The sequence below is a fragment of the Chiloscyllium punctatum genome, chromosome 6 (assembly GCF_047496795.1).
Source record: "Chiloscyllium punctatum isolate Juve2018m chromosome 6, sChiPun1.3, whole genome shotgun sequence".
Taxonomy (NCBI): Eukaryota; Metazoa; Chordata; class Chondrichthyes; order Orectolobiformes; family Hemiscylliidae; genus Chiloscyllium; species Chiloscyllium punctatum.
The window spans coordinates 25175401-25195665 of record NC_092744.1 but is presented as its reverse complement, the minus strand read 5'-3'; positions in this window follow the sequence as shown (position 1 = coordinate 25195665).

Here is a 20265-nt window from a genome sequence, read left to right as displayed (position 1 = left end):
ATTTTACATTAGGATTAGACCTCAACACAACATTGTGGGCCACAGGGCCTGTTCTGTGCTGTACTTTTCTATGTTGTATGTTCTATGACCACCTCTTATGCAAATGTGAGCTTTGGTTTCAGTAATGCCAATGGTGCATAATACCCAGTGGATGTTCGGTTTGATTGGGTGTAACTCTGACGAGGGGTGAGGAGGAAGGTGAATTGGAGACTGTGATGTTAAATTCAACAAGACAAATGTCTACCGTATAAACAAATGTCTACTGTCTTCAGCTAAGGTTCATGATGTTTGGAAAAGAACAAATGATGATTTTAATTCAAATGGTTTCTTTTCAGCATAGACAGAAGTGAGTGAAGACACATGCTTTATTTAAAAATGTTGTCACACTGTGTAACTACTTTGAGAAAGGGATTGGAATTTTTAGATATCAAAATGTTTAAATGTGTTTTTTTTTGTTTTTCTGTATTTTTAGTAGTGAAATAAGAAAATAAATGATACAAAAACAACAAAAATTGCTGAAGAGGTCCTATATGCTTTTGAAAGTAAATAATCTGACGTTCATTGCAAGCACCTTTACATTGTTATCTGTCCAAGGAAGGTGCAGAAGAACTGGATTCAAGGCCATATGTCCGTGGAGATTCAGCTGGGATTAAATAGCTGGGTGGTCTGTGAACTAGTGACCAGATTTCGATAACAAAAGGCTTATGCCTGCCAACAACAACATGAATAGTTCTCTGGTAGCTGAACAGCTTGAGTCTGCAAAAGGACAGACGGCAATCATCAGTCGAGGCAGGGGAAATTTTGTGTCAGTGTCAGAGGCTGAGGACTGACCTTACAGAGGTTCATAAAATTATGAGGGGCATGGATAGGGTAAATAGACAAAGTCATTTCCCTGGCGTAGGGGAATCCAGAACTAGAGGACATAGGTTTAGGGTGAGAGGGGAAAAGTTTAAAAAGCACCTAAGGAGCAACTTTTTCATGCAGATGGTGGTGCTTGCATGGAATCAGCTGCCAAAAGAAGTGATAGAGGCTGGTACAATTACAACATTTAAAAGGCATCTGTATAGATATATGAATAGGAAGTGTGTAGAGGGATGTGAACCAAATGCTAGCAAATGGGACTTGATTACTTTAGGATATCTAGACTGAAGGGTCTGATTCTGTGCTGTACACCTTGATGACTCCAGTTCTCCACCAGCTCAGGAACACTCTCTATGTTCACAGCACCAGAACCTAACTTAAGACTGAAAAACGTTTATATTTTTCTGTAAGCAGTTGCTGGAAGCTATGGTTTTTAATAATGAGTTAGAGAATAGCCACTTGTCTCTCTTTCAAAAGTATCCAGTGACAGAAAACTGGGTAACAGCATTTCGAACAGCACAAGATCCATCTCAGCAGATCCTGTCCAACACCACTGAACTGTTTTCCAAGTTACTCCCTCTGCCATAGCACCCGTGATTTTGTTTCCACTGCTTCCCCTGTGTAAGGGGCTGTTTATGAGGGAATTAATATTTTAAGTAGTAAAGTTAGAACTCTTTACTTCTACTTAGAGACTAGTTACTTATAATAAATAATAATTCTTGTTAAGTAAGGAAATGTAGTCTGTGAGTTTTGTCATTCTGGGGCCGAAACTCAGGTAATTTGTGGAATTTTGTACACTTCAATAAAATGTTTAACTTTTATGCTAGCTCCATGAATAGGAGGGCTTGATTTCCAGTGGGCTAGGCCAGGGAACTGTAACAAAATTTGGGCACTCTTTTGGGGTAAACTTAAAGCACAGGCATTGAGAATTCGGATGATGGATGTGTAAATAACACAAATGAATGAAAACAACAGGCTCTCTGCTGCATTTAAGACATAGCATTGGAAGCAGTAAAGGATTTCCTGAAGATGGCAGAGTTATCCCCTGGTAAATTTTAAAGACCAAATCAATTGATCTGGTGGGTAAACCTCTGTGACCTTTTTTGAGAGAACAGTCAATGATAATTGAGGTACCAGGTTGAGAGAAAGTGGCAAGAGAGGATAAGACTCGGGGTCATCAAACATTGGAATCAGATGATATTCAGTTGGAGGTAAAGCACTATGCCACTGTAAAGAAAAATATATTGGTTTCATATCAGAGTGAATGTCTGAAGCATATAAGCAGATGTTCTGGAATTTAGGGGAAACAGCTGAGCAGCTGAGGCTAACCTGAATTGAGCACAAGGGGAAAGGAAAGTTAGATGAAATTTAAAAGGAATGCAAAAGACAAAGAAAGGGAAATTGAACGAAGACAGAAATGCAGGGGAAAGCACAATAAATTTAGAAGTGCCAAACGAGGAGAAAATGAGGGAACATGAATATCCAGTTAAAAGGATGCAGTTGAAACAGACAATGACAGATGCTGATGCAAACCCTGGTGGGGACAATCTGATGCATAATTTGAAATTGGGTAACAAACTTTTTTTGTTTGCAGGGGCCTTACCAAAAATTGAGGAAAAGGAAAAACTGAAGGTTTGTCACATCATTTGAGGAAAAGGCTGAACAAAAAAGTTGAGTCATAGAATCACTGCAGTACAGAAAGACTGAGTCAACATGAACCCTCTGTAGAGTATCCCACCCAAGCCCACTGCATTCCCTTAACCTCACATGGAGCTTTTACCATGGCTGCGCCACACACTACAGATGTTTAGGTACCCACACACTAACCCAATGCACCTAACCTACACATCTTTTAGATCATGGGAGGAAATTGGAGCAACTGGAAGAAACCCACACAGATAACATGCAAACTCCACCCAAGGCTGGAGTCAAACCCAGGATTGTGGCACTGGGAGACAGCAGTGCTAACCACTGTGCCACCATATCACCTTGGTAAATTAATAAATTGGGTAAAGTATGACTGGACTTGCTCATGCAATGTAAGCTGACAGGTAAATCACAGGGGATTTTTGCATCATTGTCAATGGAATCTTCTCAGGATTATGTCACTGCAAAAAAAAATATTGGTTTCATATTGGAGTGAATGTCTGAAGCATATAAGCAGATGTTCTGGAAGTTAGGGGAAACAGCTGAGGCTAACCTGAATTGAATATGAAATGGTTAAACAAAGTAATTTGTGGATGAAGGTGGATTAGGCTCCTAAAAAGATTATTCTCCCAAATAAATTTAAATTTCAGTTTTGTAATGAAGATCCCATTTGTGGACCAAAGGGTTGCAATTGTTAAGTCGGTAGCAATAGTAGCTGATGATTGTAGATTAATCCATAAAACCAAATCTTTTGTCCATTACCCTCTTAAATTTGAAAGGTACTGAAATTGAGTGAAATGAATGTCAGTGACCAAGCTGAGTAATGCATAGTTGGGAATATCCTTAGTTCCCTACCCAGAGCAGAGGGAAAGTGCTGATGATGGAGATAAAAATTGAAGCTGAGCTGTTTTGATTGTAACAAAGTGGGACACATACATTTGTGATGCTGGGAGTTTAGAGGGAACCATATGGGACTTATCTGAATTCATAAGAATGAGTCTAGAAGGAAATTCAGAAGGAAAAGAACACATAAGACTGTAGTTTTAATTACAGCTAAGAGATAAGAAGTTAACACTGCTGTGATTGCATAAGGTAGATGTTTTATCCTTCAAAAGGCTGCATAACTGAGGAGAAGAATAGAATGTTATGTCTACCAAATAAAAATAACATTGAATCAATTTTAGGTTCTCACCCAATTAATGTCAGAAATTAACAGTATTGCAGAAATTAATAGCAAAAAAGTCTGCAATATTCCAGGACATGTCATCTCTGAGAGAGATAAGTTAGGACTAGGCATCAGGATTGTCATCTGAATTTAAAGGAAGTTCATGAGAACATTGCAGATACATTAAGAATGATCTTGCAAAATTCTCTCAATTTGGGAAATCTAACTTTGAATTGCAAATGTCTCTGCTCAGCTTTCTATTTAGGTTTTAGTCCAACAGGTTTACTTAGAAGCACTAGCTTTTGAAGCACTGCTTCTTCATCAGGTGGTTGTGGAGCAGGACCACAAGACACAAAATTAACAGCAAAAGGTTACAGTGATGCAATGATGCATTGAACAAACCTAAATTGTTAAGTCTTTCAGCTTTTAGAATGGATTTGCTCGTTTTGGTTCTTTAATATGCAAACCTCAGGACTTCTTTTAGGCACATTCTCAAGATAATTTAAGGTTTTACACAAAAGATAACATCTCAGCTCAGACAATGCCTTAAAGATGTGAGTCCATAAGACCATAAGACCATTAGATATAGGAGTAGAAGTATGGCCATTTGGCCCATTGAGTCCATTCTGCCATTTAATCAGGGCTGATGTGCATTTCAACTCCACTCACCCACAGTCTCCTCATTGCCCTTAATTCCTTACAAGATCAAGAATTTATCAATCTCTGCCTTGAAGACATTTAACATCCGGCTTCCACTGCGTTCTGTGGCAATGAATTCCACAGGCCCACCAATCTCTGGTTGAAGAAATGGCTCCTCATTTCCATTCTAAATTGACCTCCTCTAATTCTAAGGCTGTGCCCACAGGGCCTAGTCTTCCCGCCTAACAGAAAAAAATTCCCAGCATCTGCCCTTTCTAAACCATGCATTATCTTGTAAGTTTCTATTAGATCTCCCCTCAACCTTCTAAACTCAAATAATGGGTGGCACAGTGGCACAGTGGTTAGCACTGCTGCCTCACAGCACCAGAGACACGGGTTCAGTTCCCGCCTCTGGCGACTCTCTGTCTGGAGTTTGCACATTCTCCCCATGTCTGCGTGGGTTTCCTCCCACAATCCAAAAATGTGCAGGTTAGGTGAATTGGCCATGCTAAATTGCTCGTAGTGTTAGGTGAAGAGGTAAATGTAGGGGAATGGGTCTGGGTGGGTTGTGCTTCGGCAGGTTGGTGTGGACTTGTTGGGCCGAAGGGCCTGTTTCCACACTGTAAGTAATCTAATCTAAATGAATGCAATCCCAAGATCCTCAGCCATTCATCATATGTTCAGCCTACCATTCCAGGGATCATCCATGTGAATTTCTGCTGGACACACTCCAGTGCCAAGGTAAAAACAATGACTGCAGATGCTGAAAATCAAATACTGGATTAGTGGTGCTGGAAGAGCACAGCAGTTCAGGCAGCATCCAACGAGCAGCGAAATCAACGTTTCGGGCAAAAGCCCTTCATCAGGAATAAAGTGCCAGTATGTCCTTTCTGAGGTGTGGAGACCAAAATTGGACACAGTATTCTAATTGGGGCCTAACTAGAACTTTATAAAGTCTCAGAAGCACATCACTGCTTTTATATTCCAATCCTCTTGAGATAAATGACAACATTACATTTGCTTTCTTAACCACGGACTCAACCTGCAAGTTAACCTTTAATGAATCCTGGAGTAGCACTCCCAGATCGCTTTGTACTTCAGCTTTATGAATTCTCTCACCGTTTAGAAAATAGTACTTACCTGTATTCTTTTTTCCAAAGTGTAAGGCCTCGCATTTGCTCACATTGAATTTCATCAGACATTTCCCAGACCACTCTTCTAAACTGCCTAAATCTTTCTGCAGCCTCCCCTCCTTCTCAGTACTACCTGCCTCTCCATCTAACTTTGTATCTTTGGCAAACTTCACCAGAATGCCCCCATTCCCTTCGTCTAGGTCATTAATATATAAAGTGAACAGCTGCGGCCACAACACTGAACCCTTTGGGACACCACTTTTTCATGACTGCCATTCCAGAAAAGAACATTTTATCCCAACTCTCTGCCTTCTGTCAGACAGCCAATCCTCAATCCATGCCAGTAGATCACCTCAAACACCATTGGCCCTCACCTTGCTCAGCACCCTCCCTTATCAAGAGCCTTTTGGAAGTCTAGGTAGATAACATCCACTAGGTCTCCCTGATCTAACCTACTTGTTAACGCTTCAAAGAATTCTAACAGGTTTGTCAGGCACAATCTCCTCTTACTAAATCTATGCTGGCCCTGCACTACCAAGAATTTAGAAATCTCATCCTTAATGATGGATTACAGAATTTTACCAACAACCGAGATTAGGCTAATTGGCCTATCATTTTCCATCTTTTGTCTTGATCCTTTATTGAAGACGAGGTTTACAACAGTGATTTTCCAATCATCTGGGACTTTCCCTGACTCCAATGACTTTTGAAAGATCACAACCAATGCCTCCGCTCTTTCCTCAGCCACCTCCCTCAGGAACTCTAGGATACAGCCCATCAGGGACAGCAAAATTATCAATTTTTTGACCTTTTAGCTTTTCTAGCACTTTCTCTTTTGTAACGGCTACCATGCTCAACTCTGCCCCCGGCTCTCCTTAATTGTTGGGATAATACGCCTGTCTTCTACTGTGAAGACTGACACAAAGTATTTATTAAGTTCTTCAGCTATTACTGATCTCTCAGCACTAATCTTCCTCATCAATTTGGAGCAGCCAAATGTCTACTTTTGCCTCTTGTTTGTTTCTTATATATTGAAATAAACCTTTGCTGTTATTTATAATATTACTGGCTAGCCTACCTTCACATTTGATTGTCTCCTTCCTTATTTCTCTCTTTGTTATCCTCTGTTTGTTTTTGTAGCCTTCCCAATCTTCTGATTTCCCAGTGCTCTTGGCGACTTTGTAGGCTCTCTCTTTTTCTTTGTTACATTTCCTGACTTCCTTTGTCTAATGGCTGTCTAATCACGACCCCCTCATACACTGGATAATCTTTCTTTTCCTTGGGAAGAATCTCTGTACTGTGTCCTCAATTACACCCAGAAACTCCTGCCAGTGTTGCTCAACTGTCTTCCCCACTAAGTCTGCTTGCAGTCGATTTTCGTCAGTTCCTCTCTCATGCTCCTGTAAATGCCATTACTTAACTGTAACAGCATTACATCTGATTTTGCCTTCTCTCTTTCAAACTGCAGACTGAACTATACCACATTATGATCACTGCCTCCTAAGTATTCCCTTACTTTATGATCTTTTATAAAGTCTGGCTCATTACATAGCACTAAGTCCAGAATAGCCTGATCCCTTGTGGGCTCCATCACAAGCTGTTCCAACACGCCATTCTGTAAGCATTCCATGAATGCCCTTTCTTTGGTTTCACTGGCAACATTATTTACTGAGTCCACCTCCTTATTGCAGTCCCCCATGAACACCATGATCTTGCCTTTCTGACATGCCCTATCTATTTCCCGGTACATCTTGTGCCCTGGTCCTGACTACTATTAGGACATCTGAATATAAGTTCTATTATGATTTTTTTGCCTTTGTGGTTCCTCAGCTCCACCCACACAGACTCTACATCACCTGACATTATGTCATTCAGTGCCATAGATTTAAATATATTTTTAACTAACAAGGCAACTCCGCCCCCTCTGCTCACCTCCCTATCTTTTCGATAAGTTGTAAATCCTTGGATATTTAACTGCCAGTCCTGAACCTCCTGCTCTGTGCTGCCTACCACATCATAATCATTCACTATGATTTGTGCCGTTAATTCATCTACATTGTTCTGAATACTATGAGCATTCAGGTAAAGTGCCTTAATGATAATTTTCTTATCCTCATGATTTCCAACATCTCTAGTAATATGTCCCAAGTTATCCTCCCTTTTGGTTCATTCCTAGTCTGACTTGAACTTAAACCCTGCACACATGCTAACCTGCTGCTTGAGTTTCTACCTGACTCCATACTCGCAGTCACTTTCCCTTTCCCTTCTCTCTGACTCACAAGCTTAAAGTCCTAGTGACCACCCTATTTGTCCTTTTCACTAGAACACTGGTTCCACATTGGTTCAGTTGGAGACCGTCCCATTGGTACAGATCACCCCGGTTCCAAAACCAATGCCAATATCCATGAAATGGAATTCCTCTGTCCAACACCAATCTCTTAGCCATGTGTTTACTTTCCTTATTTTCTTATCCCTATGCTAATTAGCACATGGCTCGGGCAGTAATCCAGAGATTATGACCCTTGAGGACCTGTTCTTCAATTTCCTTCCTAGCGCTTGATAATCCCCAAACAGATCCTCCTTCCTAGCCTTGCCTATGTTGTTAGTTCCAATGTGGACCACAACTGGATCATCTCCCTCCCACTCCAATATCCTTTCAAGTCGGTCCTGCACCCTAGAACCAGGTAGGCAACACACCATGAGGAACTCCCGATCTGGCTTGCAAAGATATTATCTGTTTCCCCAATTATAGAATCTCCTGTATCAACTGCTTGTCTTTTTGCTTCCCCCACACTTGAATGGCCTTCTGCACCATGGTGCTATGGTCAGCTGGCTCATTCTGTCCACAGCCCTTTTTCTCATCCATACAGGGAGCAAAAATCACATACCTATTGGACAAGGTCAAGGGCTGAGGCTCCTCCACTCCTGAACTCAGAATCCCCTTACCTGCCTCACTTACAGTCATACCCATAGTGACCTTACAGTCACTAATTGAATTTGAATTGATCAGACCAATCTTGAGTCAGAGTGGTTCTATTTCCAAAGTGGAATTTACAAATATTATATGGATTCACTGCCTACATTGACTGCTTGCAGGTTCTGCAATTTTTGAGCAAAATAAAATGTATCTGCAAATATAATTCTGCAAATGCAAATTCACGCCATAAACTCATACGTGTGTGTGCATGCAGGACAGAAAGACAGAGTGAGTGTATGCATGTGAGTGTGTGTGTGAGTACACGTGAGAGACTGTGCTTGCATGTGTGCAAGCTTGATAAAATGTGTGTATGTGAGTGTGAGAGAGTGCGTGGGTGGGTGTGAGTGTGGGAGGTGTATATGTGCACACAAAAGAAAGAGCTTGTGATTGAGAGAGGGTCTGTGTTCGTGTGTGAGTATGTAGGAGTGTGTGTTTGTGCTTGTGTGCTTGTATGTGTATGAGAGAGTATATAGTGCAGTGCAGTCACCTGTAGTGTGACATGAACCTAAGGTCCCGGTTGATGCCATCTGCATGGGTATCGAACTTAGCTATCAGCCTCCGCTTGGCCACTTTGCACTGTTGCCTGTCCTGAAGTCCACCTTGAAGAATGGTCAACCAAAGGTCCAAGGCTGAATGTCTCTGACCGCTGAAGTGTTCCCCAAGTGGGAGGGAACACTCCTGCCTGGTGATTGTTGTGCGGTGTCCATTCATCCATTGTCAGAGCGTCTGCTTGGTCTCGCCAATGTCCCATGCCTCGGGGCATTCTTGTCTGCAATGTATGAGATAGGCAATGTTGGCCGAGTCACATGAGTACCTGCCGCACACAAGGTGGGTGGTACCCCATGCGTATTGGTAGTATTCATGTCGAAACTCTGACACGTCTTGCAGTGGTTGACATAACAACATTGTATGGTGTTGTGGTTGATGTTGTCCTGAAGGCTGGGCAGTTTGCTCTGAACAATGATTTGTTTAAGGTTTGGCGGTTGTTTAAAGGTGAGAAATGAAGGTGTAGGAAAGGTCTCGGCAAGGTGCACATCCACATTGATAATGTGTTGCAGTCTGCAAAGAACATGGCATAGTTTTCTTGGCTCCCATGAAGTACTGGACAATGAAGAAATGACATTGTCTTCCTCTGGACCCATGGCGAAGAGTCACTGAACAGTGATATCAACGGATATCATCCCACCATCAGACTTACCATGGACTACTCTTTAGTATCTGTGTCATTCTTGAATACATGCATCTCCATCAAGGATGGGAATCTCAGCACCTCACTCTACAGCAAACGTATAGGTGACCTCATGATGGTACACTTCTCTAGCTTCCACCCGAAACATATTAAAACAGCCAGGCAAACATGAGGACTGCAGATGCTGGAGCTCAGAGTCAAGATTAGAGTGGTGCTGGAAAAGCACAGCAGGTCAGGCAGCATCCAAGGAGCAGGAAAATCCCTTGCCTGAAACATTGATTTTCCTGTTCCTCGGATGCTGCCTGAGCTGCTATGTTTTTCCAGCACCACTCTAATTTTGACTCTGATATTAAAACAGCCAACCCACACGGTCAAGCCCTATGCATACACAAGATCTGTTCAGATGAGGAGGAACGTGATGGACACCTGAAGGTGCTCAAGAATGCCCTCATAAGAACAAGGTACAATACTCAACTCATCAATCGCCAGTTCTGATATTCCACAACAAGAAACCGTGATGGCATCCTCAGGAGACAGACACGGGTTGCAACCGATAATGTATCCTTCATTCTCCCATACTTCCCAGAGCTGAAAAACTACACCATGTTCTTCATAATCTGCAACATACCATCAATGAGGATGTGCACCTCATCAAGACCTTCCCTATGAGTCGTAGAGGTGTACAGCATTGAAACAGACTTCTCAGCCCAACTTGTCCATGCCAACCAGGTTTCCTAAATGGACTAGTCCCACTTGCGTGCATTTGGCCCAAATCCCTTTAAACATTTCCTAGCCACGTACCTGTCCAAATGTCTTTTAAATGATGTAATTGTGCCCACCTCTACCACTTCCTTTGGCAGGATATATATATGTATATATATACCACCTCATGTATATATATATATACCACCTCCCCGCTCCCTTTTAAATCTTCCCCTCTCACCTTAAACCTATGCTCTCCAGTTTTGGATTCCCCTACTCTGGGAAAAGACCTTGGCTATTCATCTTATCTATAAATCCCCTGATTTTATAAAACTCTATAAGGTCACCCCTCATCCTCCTATACTCCAGGGAAAAAAGGTCCCAGCCTATCCAGCATCTCCTTATAACTCCAACTTTCCAGTCTTAGGAATGCCAAAGCACGGGTTTAATTCCTGCACTGTGAGGTTGCCTTAAAGGACTCTCCTTCTCAATCTGTCCCCTTGCCTGAGGCATAATTATCCTCAGGATCTGGATTAGTGGTGCTGGAAGAGCACAGCAGTTCAGGCAGCATCCAAGTAGCTTCGAAATTGACGTTTCGGGCAAAAGTCCTTCATCAGGAATAAAGGCAGTGAGCCTGAAGCGTAGAGAGATAAGCTAGAGGAGGGTGGGGGTGGGGAGAAAGTAGCATAGAGTACAATGGGTGAGTGGGGGAGGGGATGAAGGTGATAGGTCAAGGAGGAGATGGTGGAGTGGATAGGTGGATAAGAAGATAGGCAGGTAGGACAAGTCCAGCCAAGTCAAGGGGACAGTTACTGAGCTGGAAGTTTAGACCTAGGGTGAGGTGGGGGAAGGGGAAATGAGGAAACTGTTGAAGTCCACATTGATGCCCTGGGGTTGAAGTGTTCCGAGGCGGAAGATGAGGCGTTCTTCCTCCAGGCGTCTGGTGTTGAGGGAGCGGCGGTGAAGGAGGCCCAGGACCTTCATGTCCTCGGCAGAGTGGGAGGGCGAGTTGAAATGTTGGGCCACGGGGCGGTGTGGTTGATTGGTCCCGGAGATGTTCCCTAAAGTGCTCTGCTAGGAGGCGCCCAGTCTCCCCAATGTAGAGGAGACTGCATCGGGAGCAACGGATACAATAAATGATATTAGTGGATGTGCAAGTAAAACTTTGATGGATGTGGAAGGCTCCTTTAGGGCCTTGGATAGAGGTGAGGGAGGAAGTGTGGACGCAGGTTTTACAGTTCCTGCGGTGGCAGGGGAAAGTGCCAGGATTGGAGGGTGCGTTGTTTGGGGGCGTGGACCTGACCAGGTAGTCACGGAGGGAACGGTCTTTGCGGAAGGCGGAAAGGGGTGGGAAGGGAAATATATCTCTGGTAGTGGGGTCTGTTTGGAGGTGGCGGATATGTCGGCGGATGATTTGGTTTATGCGAAGGTTGGTAGGATGGAAGGTGAGCACCAGGGGCGTTCTGTCCTTGTTACGGTTGGAGGGGTGGGGTCTGAGGGCGGAGGTGCGGGATGTAGACGAGATGTGTTGGAGGGCATCTTTAACCACGTGGGAAGGGAAATTGCGGTCTCTAAAGAAGGAGGCCATCTGGTGTGTTCTGTGGTGGAACTGGTCCTCCTGGGAGCAGATCCAGCGGAGACAGAGGAATTGGGAATACGGGATGGCATTTTTGCAAGAGGTAGGGTGGGAAGAGGTGTAATCCAGGTAGCTGTGGGAGTCGGTGGGTTTGTAAAAAATGTCAGTGTCAAGTCGGTCGTCATTAATGGAGATGGAGAGGTCCAGGAAGGGGAGGGAGGTGTCAGAGATGGTCCAGGTAAATTTAAGGTTAGGGTGGATGTGTTGGTGAAGTTGATGAATTGCTCAACCTCCTCACGGGAGCACAAGGTGGCGCCAATGCAGTCATCAATGTCGCGGAGGAAGAGGTGGGGAGTGGTGCCGGTGTAATTACGGAAGATCAACTGCTCTACATAGCCAACAAAGAGACAGGCATAGCTGGGGCCCATACGTGTGCCCATGGCTACCCCTTTGGTCTGGAGGAAGTGGGAGGATTCAAAGGAGAAATTGTTAAGGGTGAGGACCAGTTCAGCCAAACGAATGAGAGTGTCGGTGGAAGGGTACTGTTGGGGACGTCTGGAGAGGAAAAAACGGAGGGCTTGGAGGCCCTGGTCGTGGCGGATGGAGGTGTAGAGGGATTGGATATCCATGGTGAAAATGAGGCGTTGGGAGCCAGGGAAAGGGAAGTCTTGGAGGAGGTGGAGGGCATGGGTGGTGTCTCAAACGTATGTGGGGAGTTCCTGGACTAGGGGGGATAGGACAGTGTCGAAGTAGGTAGAGATGAGTTCAGTGGGGCAGGAGCAGTAACTGTCCCCTTGACTTGTCCGGACTTGTCCTACCTGCCTATCTTCTTTTCCACCTATCCACTCCACCCTCTCCTCCTTGACCTATCACCTTCATCCCCTCCCCCACTCACCCATTGTACTCTGTGCTACTTTCTCCCCACCCCCACCCTTCTCGAGTTTATCTCTCCACGCTTCAGGCTCACTGCCTTTATTCCTGATGAAGGGCTTTTGCCCGAAACGTCGATTTCGAAGCTACTTGGATGATTATCCTCACGTTAAACGAGCACTAATCATCCCTCTCTCATGAGAGTGGAACTGTCGGACGTCTGCCTCTCTGCCCCTGGAGAGTTGGAAGTGCCACCCACACGACCATAAGTGACACCTTTGGAGACAATTTCTGTCCGAAATGGGGAATAATACCCTCAGACAGCTACAAATGGAGAAGTGACTGTGTTCAAACGATTTAACATTTGGCGAGAACATAGCCAAATGCCTTCAGTGCAAGTGACTGCGGCAGAAAGGCAATGCATCGATCCATCCCTCAACTTTACCTGCAAATTGGTTTTGCGAATCGTGGCCTACTCTAATCCTTCATGTGAACTGGCCTTTCTTTTTGTGTGATGCACAGGTAATTACATACTGCTGTCACTAGAGGACGACAGAGTGCTTACTCAGAATTCATGAGATTTTCCACACATACCAGATGGTGAAATCTTATTTACTGTTGATTATGATAAAGTTTTCTGAACCTGCCCACCCCCTAATTTGATCTTGAGAAAATGAGTGCAATTATTATTGAACGAAAGCAGAAATTGCTGTGAAGCCCAGCAGATTTGGCAGCATCTGTGGAGAGAAAGCAGTATAAACGTTTCAGGTTCAGAGACCCTTCTTCAGAACCGATTGTAGATAAGGTTGGTATATACGTGGAAGATGGGTTGGGTATTGGGGAAGAAGTAAAAAATAGGTGGCCTCCGAAATGTCCATCTTCTTCCTCAATGGAGGATCCCTATCACCCTTGATAGGGTCCTCAGTTGTGTTACAACCATCTTCCCCTCTTTGGGCCTCACCTCTTGTCTTTACTCCTGTAACAGCACTAGGGTCTCCCTAGTTTTCACTTGCCATCCCACCAGTATCCACATCCAGAGGATCATTAGCCACCATTTCCACCACCTCCAGCAGGATGCTACCAGTAAACGCTTTTTCCACTCCCCTCCCTTTTCAGCCTTCAGTGGTGACTGTTCCCTCTGGACCATTTTGGCATGTTCCTCCTTCACTTTCAACACCTCCCCAGATCCCCACACAATTGCAAAAGGTGAAATACCTGTCTATTTACTTGCTCTATTCTCACTATGCAAGGCCTCAGACACACCTTCCAGTTGGAGCAGTGATTTACCTGCACTTCATTCAATCTAGTCTACATTATTCACTGTTCACAATGTGGTCTCCAGTACACTGGGGAGGCAAAACACAGACTGGGCAACCGCTTTTCAGAACATTTATGTTCTGATGAGGGGCATGTATAGGGTAAATAGGCAAAGCATTTTCCCTTGGCTGGGGAAGTCCAGAACAAAAGGCATAGGTTTAGGGTGAGAGGGGAAAGATATAAAAGAAACCTAAGGGGCAACTTTTTCACACAGAGGGTGGTGCGGGTATGGAATGAGCTGCCAGAAGAAGTGGTGGAGGCTGGTACAATTGCAACATTTAAGAAGTGTTTGGATAGGTATATGAATAGGAAGGGTTTAGAGCGATATTGGCCAGGTGTTGGCAGGTGGGACTAGATTGGGTTGGGATATCTGGTGGACATGTATGGGTTGGACCGATGAGTCTGTTTCCATGCTGAATGTACATCTCTATGACTCTATGACTATGCCTGCAAAACAACCCTGGGCTTCCAGTTGCCTATTGCCTCAATTCACATCACTATGTTCCCCAGCCAACATCTCTATCTCATGCTCACTGCATTGCTCTAATGAAGCCAGCAGAAGCTGAAAGAACAGCATTGCATTTTCCGCTTGGCAACCCTGTAACCTTTAGGACTCAATATCGAGTTCAATAATTTCAGGGTCTGAGCACTTTATCTCATGTCCTTACCCCAACCCTCACACACCAGGCCTTATTATCAGACTATTACCACAAATGTCAGTTACTAATGGTCCCCTATAACAGTTATTCATTCTCCCAAGCTGACCTTTACACATTCCTTTGTCTGTCCAACTGTTTTTCTCTATCTCTGGGCTTCATCTCCACCTATCCTTTACCCTTCCCCCTCCCTCATCTTTAGTGTATGTACTAACCTTTTCCCAGCCACATTCAATTCCAAAGAAGGATGACTCTACCCAAAATGTTAACTTCGTTTATTCTCCACAGATGCTGTCAGACTTGCTGGATTTTCCCAGTAATTTTGTTTTTGTTTCTGATTCTGATTTCTACCATCTGCAGTTCTTTGGTGATTTTGTTTAGTCATTATTCTTTGAATCTGCACATACACTGCTTAGCCATGTAATGGGGATATGGTTCATTGTGCAGGTAAATTAATGACCAAAGAATGCATTTTGAATTTGGATGTTTAAATGTATACATCAAATGGTTTTCCAATAAAAGGATTGGGAATCGGAACTGTAGATGAAGTTAAGAGTCAACAACATTCCTGTAGGTGTGAAATAATACATAGATCAGACCAGAGAGGGATGGCAGATTTGCTTCCTGAAAGGGCATTAGTAATATGCTGAGCATTTTTGATAATTTAACCATCATATTACTGATATTTTCATTTTGTTTTCTCATTTTAAAAGCTGAACTTAATCCATAAAGCAATCATTGAAACTCAGTTCTGAATTACTAACCCACCACAAAACCAAATTCCTCACATGTCCACATTAACTCACTTCAAAGCCCAATTCAAATGGTTTCTTTGGCAGGGAACTTCAAAAGTCTATTGAATTTTTCATAAAAATGCAGATCTGGAAAGTCATATTAGACTCAAACTGTTAACTCTATTTCCTTTTCCATAGATGCTGCCTGGCCTACTGTGTTTCTCCTGCACTTTCTGATTATTTTCAGATCTCCAGCATCCACATATTTTCCATATAAATACGGAGGAAGAAATAATAGGTTGTTGATTCATCGCTCCTCATTTTCTAACTCCATCATAAGTTAGGATTGCCTTTATTGTGTTGGCACAGGACTGACAATGACAACAGATTCCCTTCTCCAAAAGACATTGAGTGAACCACTTCGACTTGTGTAACCCTGAGGCAGAGTCTAGATTAGAGTGGTGCTGGAAAAGCACAACAGTTCAGGCAGCATCTGAGGAGCAGTAAAATTGACGTTTCGGGCAAAAGCCCTTCATCAGGAATACAGGCAGAGAGCCTGAAGGGTGCAGAGATAAATGAGAGGAGGGTGGAGGTGGGGACAAAGTAGCATGGAGTACAATAGGTGAGTGGGGGAGGGGATGAAGGTGATAGGTCAGGGAAGAGGGTGGAGTGGATAGGTGGAAAAGAAGATAGGCAGGTAGGACAAGTCCGGACAAGTCATGGGGACAGTTACTGAGCTGGAAGTTTGGAACTGGGGTGAGGTGGGGGATGGGGAAATGAAGTGTTCCAAGGCAGAAGATGAAGCGTTCTTCCTCCAGGCCTGTGGTGGTGAGGGAGCGGCGGTGAAGGAGGTCCAGGACCTCCATGTCCTCAGCAGAGTGGGATGGGGGAGTTGAAATGTTGGGCCACAGGGTGGTGTGGTTGATTGGTGTGGGTGTCCCAGAGATGTTCCCTAAAGCGCTCTGCTAGGAGGCGTCCAGTCTCCCCAATGTAGCGGAGACCGCATCAGGAACAACGGATTCAATAAATGATATTGGTGGATGTGCAGGTAAAACTTTGATGGATGTGGAAGGCTCCCTTAGGGCCTTGGATGGAGGTGAGGGAGGAGGTGTGGGCGCAGGTTATGCAATTCCTGCGTGGCAGGGGAAGGTTGCAATTCCTGCGGTGGAAGGGGAAGGCAGTTTCATCCTTACTATTCTCTATGAAGCCAGCCAGAAAGTAGCAGAAAATTTCCTCCCACTTTCAAAATGTTGGTTGCCAACTCTCCAACAAATGTGTTGATGCGTCCACAATTAATCACCATAGCATTGTTTCAAGCATCCCGGAAAGCAATTCATTGGTCCACTAAGGGCAAAATACATTTCTCACTCATTTTCTTTGAATGCCCTTGGTGCCACAAGCAAAGCTTGAGGAAGCTCTGGATGTGCTGTACTCTACCACTAACACCCTGGAGACAGAACTTCCCGAGACCCTGTTAATGGTAACTGGCAACTTCAGTCAAGCCAATCTAAGGAAGGGTGTTGCCCAAGTACCACCAGAATATTACCTGCCCCAACAGGGGCCCAAACATTTTAGACCACTGCTACACCACTGTGAAAGATGCCTACTGCTCCATCCCCCACCCTCATTTCAGGAACTCCAACCACAATGCCGTGTTTCTTTTCCCCACTTCCAGGCAAAAGCTCTAGCAGGAGACCCCCTCAGGACATACAGAACCTGCTAAAAACCAGGCATGAGGCCTTCGGGTCAGGAGACCCACTCAAATATAAGGAATCCAAGAATGACCTTCATAGAGATATTAAGACAGTCAAGGACCAATACCGATCCAAATTACAGACTCATACAGAAACCCGGTGACTATGGCAAAGACTGATTGACATCACAGGTTCTAAAAAGAGACAGTGCAAGATAGCAGATGATGACATATCCCTCCCAGATCGTCTCAATGCCTTTTACGCTCGCTTTGAGCAGAATCTTGATGGAGAGGCAACATCTATTTCGACATGGGCTGATGAACCTAACCCATCAGTCACCGCATCAGAGGTCAGATCAGTTTTCCTTCATGTGAACCCAAGAAAAGTGATGGGACCAGATGGAGTCCCAGGCCGTGCACTCAGAGCATACACAGATCAACTGGCAGAGGTCTTATCAGACATCTTCAACCTCTCCCTGCAGCAGGCCACTGTCCTTGCTTGTTTCAAGAGGGCCAACATCATCCCTGTGCCTAAGAAGGCTCATCCAGCATGTCTCAATGACTACTGCCTAGTGGCCATAACTTCAGTGGTCAGGAAGTGCTTTCAAAGGCTGGTCATGGCATTAATAAACTCCAGCCTCCCCACTACTCTTGACCCATTCCAATTTGCCTTTCGGACCAACCGATCCATGTCAGATGCCATATCACTTGCCCTTAACTCCTCCCTAGAACATCTTGGCACCAAGAACAGCTATGTAAGAATCCTACCCGTTGACTACAGTTCAGCCTTCAACACCATTATCCCTTCGAGACTGATAACTAAACTTAGTGATCTCGGACTAAGCCCCACTCTCTGTAAATGGATCCTCAGTTTCCTGACCCTCAGGCCACAATCAGTGAAGACTGGGGGCAATATTTCATGCTCACAAACACTCAACACTGGAGCCCCCCAGGGGTGCATACTCAGCTCCCCACTGTACTCACTATACCCATGACTGCGTCACCAAATACCAGATGAAGGCCATTTACAAGTTCCCTGATGACACCACCATAGTCGGCCGAATCTCAGATGGCAACGAAACAGACTACAGACTGGAGGTGGAAGACCTGGGAAAATGGTGCACTGAGAACAACCTAGCTCTCAATGCTGGCAAAACCAAGGAACTCGTAACTGATTTTCAGCGGGATGTTCCTCATGCCCCTCACTCATTAACAGCACAGAGGTGGAATGAGTGGAGAGTGTCAAGCTCCTGGGAGTGGTCATTCACAACAAGCTTTCTTGGACTCTACCAGTGGACACACTGGTTACAAAGGCCCAACAACGACTCTTCTACCCCAGGCAGCCGAGGAAATTTGGCATGATGGCGAAGACCCTTGCTAACTTTTATAGGTGTGCCATTGAGAGCATTCTGTCTGGAGGTATCACTACCTGGTTGGCAACTGTTCAAGATTGGAGATGGTTACAGAGAGTGGTGAACTCAGCTCGGACAATCACGAAGGCCAACTTCCCATCTATAGAATCCATCTACCAGTCCCGCTGTTAAGGCAAGGCCTCCAGCATTCTCAAAGATCCATCCTACCATGGCAATGCTTTCCTAGAGCCTCTACCATCAGGGAGAGGGTAGAGAAGCCTGAACACAAGCACCAGACAGTTTTGAAACAGTTTCTACCCAACTGTTGTTAGAATACTGAATGGACTCACAAACTCTTAACATTCGCCTCCACCTGTGTTTTGGTTTTTGCTGCTGTTTACCTATTATTTATTATCTATACAACTTAACTCTGTGATCTGCCTGTATTGCTCGCAAGACAAAGCTTTTCACTGTGCCTCGGTACATGTGACAATAAATTCAATTCAATTCAATTCAATTCTTATTATTGAAGATAATGAATAAAGACCTTTTGACTAGTTGCTAGCCCAATTAATGTGGGGTGTTTGCATGTTATCAGAATGGTTGTGTCAACTGTCCAGTAATCGGACACAGGAGATCATGCCTGATTGACATTAACTCCACTTTCTTGCCAACTTACCTAGAAGTCTTGAGCACATGGAGGTCAAATACATGGTGAATCTGCCTGGATTATTTCCAACTAGAGTAAGCAATCCTGAAAAAATTGCAAGAGGGTTTTCGTGATGCAATGTTGTGGGAACATTGAATCTTCTCATCACCTGCAGAGGACTGGTGACATTAAATACATCTTCCTCAAGCAGAAGTCCCTTAGCAGGCAAATGATATCCCTGTTGTGTGCTCCAATTTGGTTGCAATATAAAGATTCAGCACTAGAGGACGACAAAAAGCTTCGTGAGACATGTTGAGCAAATACAGAGTCGTTGTTTTAAGTTTTGTTTGTTGATTTTGCCTTTCCAAACTACCATGGTATGTTTCAGAGTTTTCAGGATTTATATCAGAAAGGCACGATCAGAAGTCATTTTACTGATAGATTGTACATGAGTGTAGACTGAAATTAAAGCAATGACAAATAAACATTTTATAGATATGTTGCCACATTTCAAAACTGACACTTCAATCAGATGGTTGTGAATTCAAGTCTCAAACCAAAGGCCTGAGGCCAATATCTAGGCTGATGCTCCTAGTGCAGTGTACAGGAGTACCACACTGTCAGATTTGTCTTCTTTTACATCAGAAAAGTAATAGAGGCCCTGTATGCCCTTTGGAAGGTGCCAATGGGTATCACTTTAATAAAAAGTTAGGGAAATTCTCCCAGTGCTCTGTTCATCTCTTGACTAAAGCCATTGGAACAAAACTCTGTTCATTATCATGTTGCTGTTTCTGAAAGCTTGCTAAGCACAACTTCACTGCCACCTTTCCAACATTTCAAAAGTGACCACATATCAAAAGTACTGCTTTGGCTCGAAATGTTTTTGGACGTCATGAGATTGTGATGAGATATTATAATCAAATATTATAATTTGCACTAATCATTATTTCTGTGATTCCAGTCAGGGCATTTGTTTTCTATTACTGGAAACAGACATGAACAGAGAAAAAAAACCTCAATGTTCTTTGCCTTTTACTGATTGGCCAGGGAAGTTCCTGCCTGATTCTCCCCTCCCAGTTTTCCTGATTGGTTTGGAGAATTTAAG